General features: G+C 39.2%; 1 pseudogene; it reads right to left on the bottom strand.

The window, feature by feature from the left end:
- Nucleotides 1-608: 608 nt before the first annotated feature.
- On the bottom strand, nt 609-906 carry LOC100297441 (COMM domain-containing protein 6-like; annotated as a pseudogene).
- Between the last annotated feature and the right edge of the window lie 2,896 nt (nt 907-3,802).

Here is a 3,802-nt window from a genome sequence, read left to right as displayed (position 1 = left end):
GCACATAGAAAGCTCCTTCACTCTATAGACCCTGCTCCCAACCTCTCCAGCTCCCTAGACTTTATCTCTTGATTTGTTCACTGTTTTTCACTGGAAGAGTCTCCTGCAATTTTACCTCTCTTACACACCATTGTTTTCACTTTTCCACATTCTCTTCCAGGAAGAGGCCACTTGCCTGAAACTATTTGCATGCATATTTTTCCATGGTTGTTTTTTATCACGCAGATAGTTTACATTTTGGCTTTATTTCATTCAGTATTATATCAGAATCATTTTCCATTTGCAAATAGTTTTCATTTTTAAGGGTTAGTTGTTTCCATTTTTTAGAAATGAGTACCATTGGACACATAGCTCTTGCTTTCTACTGAACTTTTAGGCTTTTTTAGAGAATAAATTCATGTAAGTGGCATGAATGAGAGCATATAAGTTTTCATTGGTCCTTTTTTTCCTATTTATCTAATTTCTTTTATTATTTAATAAAAATGGAAAATCAAGGGTTCAATTTTCATTCAGTAAATATCATTTGATCCTTAGGCAGTTTTGTTGCAGAAAGTGAAGTCCATGAATTTAGAATGATGGTAGCAATTCATCAACGAAGTAATCAGTTTTCACACAGTTTCAAAAATTGCAGCAATTTCCTTGAACTGTCTGTAGAAATCCTGACACTGTGGAATTGTCATTTCAAAGGACTTGTTCCACCTTGAGCATCACTGTAACATAAGGATACTTAAGTGATCTGCAGCTGTCCAAGCTCACAGCCACACCCAGCTTCCACTGAAGATCTATGAGTTGGTTGGTGACCTTGGACGTAGCATCCATCTGTGGCTCACTAGACCCCTCCATTGTAGGGTCCAGGGCTCTCACCACTCACTCAGGTGGAAGCTCCTGGGGCCATCTCATCATCAGTTCTGAATTGTCCACACCATTAAGCTTGAGTCTTCTTAGACCCTGAAATTAATGATTGTTTTTGTTCTTATAGGCAAAGAACATTTTCAAAGAAAGGGGTAAAATGTTCAGTGGAAAAATGACAAAAGATGTGAATGTTTCCTCAGAGAAGAAGGAATACACTTTGCTATAAGCATATGATAAATTCTCAACCTAAATGATCATTAAAAATTTGCAAATTCAAGCAAAAAAAGATACCTAGCAAGGTCTGAAAAGTTTGAGGACACATCCTGAATATAAGGTTGGGGAAACAGCCACTTTCATTAAATTTCTGCAGATATGTTAACTGACAAGATTTGGGGGGAGGATAATTTGATAATCACCACCAAAACTTAAAATGTAAATGCTTTCTGATCCAACAATTCTAAGACTAGATCTTGGAGACTCACAAAAGTTCATAAAGGTAAATAAACAACTGTATTTATGTCAATATAATGTTTAATAGTAAAAACTGGAAGGATTTTAAACCTCCACCCACAGAAGACCTGGTTGAATAAATCATGATACATGTACCTCAAAACACTGCCACTGACAGAGGAGAGGTCTGAAATATAGTACAGACATCTGCCAGGGTCAGTCCCAAGAGACACAGTTGGTGTGAACTCTTAGTTGCATGATGTAGGATCTAATTCCCTAGCCACGGATTGAACCTAGGTCCCCTGCATTGGGAGTGTGGAGTCTTAGTCACTGGACGACCAAAGAAGTCCTCACAGTATTTCCTTTCTCAATAGAACTTGCCAATGAGTTCATTCTTTTTCCCTTAGTGAGTCTCCAGTGACCAAAATACTAGCCTAGGTATCAGAAAACTAGCATTCTGCTACTTTCACTGAATGAGTCACTGGATTCCACACTGTGCCAGAAGCTGGCCGGGAAATAAAATCTTGTCATTTATGGATGAGAAAAACTGCAGCACAAAGAGTACAGATGACTGCCAGAGGGTGTTGAGAATGCAGTCTGAGAAAACTGGCCAGCACTGACTTCTCTAGCCTTGCTCTCTGCTGCACGGAAACAGAACTTGTGCCACAAGCCCAGCTTTCCATGCATGACAGCCTCCACACTCTGACCACTGTCCACAGAGGTTAGATGCAAGCCCACATGCAAACATTGCCGTACCTTTGTCCTGAGACCTACTGCTACACCTCTGTCTGACTCTACCCAGATCCATACCTGCCGAAGGCCAGCCTCCAGAGCAGGGCTTCTGGCCATGATGGAATGTTCTGGACATGCACTCAACATGCCACCACAAACCACAGATGCTTGAGCACTTGAAATGTGACCACTACAACTGACGGACTAGGTTTTTTATTTTATTTAGTTTAATAAACATACATTTAAATAGTCATGCATAGTTACTTGCTACTGTGTTGGGTAAATGACACTCTAAAGGTACAGCCTTTGCTTTAAGAACTCTGACAAATCTGACTACAACATGTTGGATTGTGGTTAGCTGGACCGTGTAAATTACTTATGGGGAATTTCATGTGCAATACAAGAAGGAAGAAGAGAAAACAAAGAAAGCAGGAGAAACAGAAGAGAGGAATGAAAGTGCCTGTTTTTGAAGTGTGGCAAAATGATAGGGCCGCCAGTGTCTGTGGTTGCATCTGAATGGCCACGGTCAGTGCCCCGGGCGTGTGTGAAGTCTGGCTTTGCAGCCACTAAGAAGGGGCTTTGCTGCTTCCAGCCTCTCAGTACAACCTGCCGCAAGTGGAAGCTCATTCCCGTGCCTTGCTATAGGACCAGCCTAACCAACACTTCCTGTACCTACATGTACACCCAAAATGTTATTGGATATGATGGCTTACAAATCTTGTTGTACATAGAATGGATTGGCACAAAAAGAAGCATAGCTTAGTTTCTCCATGATCCAGTCTAGTGTAGAGTGGGGTTGGGGTTTGCAATAACAACAATAGGCTGACTCGCTCTGCCGGTCAACTCTCATTTCTCTCTTGGGTTCCTCTACCATCTGTGGTATGCATCAATATATCCCAAAATGAGCAACAAAATGGACCATTTTCAAGGCAAGTACTCTCAAAAACACCTGAAAATTCATGTGGGGACCCCATTTGTTTTTGTGGGTTTTTTTTGGGGGGGACCCCATTTGGGATTAGACTTCTCCAATTTCTTAGAGCGTACAATTGTAAGTCAATTTCAGTTTACATATTTTTTTACCTTTAAAAAATACATCTATTCTTTTTCATTTGTTTTAGTCATATATGTAACTTACAAATATAGTCATAAAATAGACGATAGGTATATAGATAGCCATTTTCTACCCCAAAAGTATATAATATTCCCCTATATTTTCTAATATACCTTTATAATTTTTTGAATGTTTAATTTTTTAATATTTGTGAAATTTAAATTTGCTAATAATGAGACAGAAAGCTGCCAAACTTTTTATCAGTTCTTTAAACATTAATATATTTCTTTTTTTCCACCCATGTAAAACACTTTCTTCAATATTTACCATATTCCTAGATGTACATCAGCTTTTTCTAGATCTGAGATTTTTGTTTCTTGTTCCATCTATCTCTATCAATTTAATTAATACAGTTTTCAAAATTCCTAAAATTCTTCTTGGCTGTTGCTGTACATTTTCTCTTCTAGATGAATATTAGTATCCGTTTGTCAAGTTTAATTCTAAAATCCTTTAGGTAATTTGATTGCTTATTTTCTAAGCCTAAACAGTATGTGCTGTGCTTAGTCACTCAGTCATGTCTGACTCTTTGGGACTCCATGGACTGTAGCTCACCAGGCTCCTCTGTCCATGGCAAGAATACTGGAGTGGATTACTAAAGATCCTCCTCCAGGGAATCTTCCCAACCCAGGGATCGAACCCAGGTCCCACATTGCAGGC

The sequence above is a fragment of the Bos taurus genome, chromosome 2, assembly GCF_002263795.3.
Source record: "Bos taurus isolate L1 Dominette 01449 registration number 42190680 breed Hereford chromosome 2, ARS-UCD2.0, whole genome shotgun sequence".
NCBI classification, from domain to species: Eukaryota; Metazoa; Chordata; class Mammalia; order Artiodactyla; family Bovidae; genus Bos; species Bos taurus.
The sequence above is the reverse complement of the archived record's forward strand: the minus strand, read 5'-3'. Positions and strand labels throughout refer to the sequence as shown.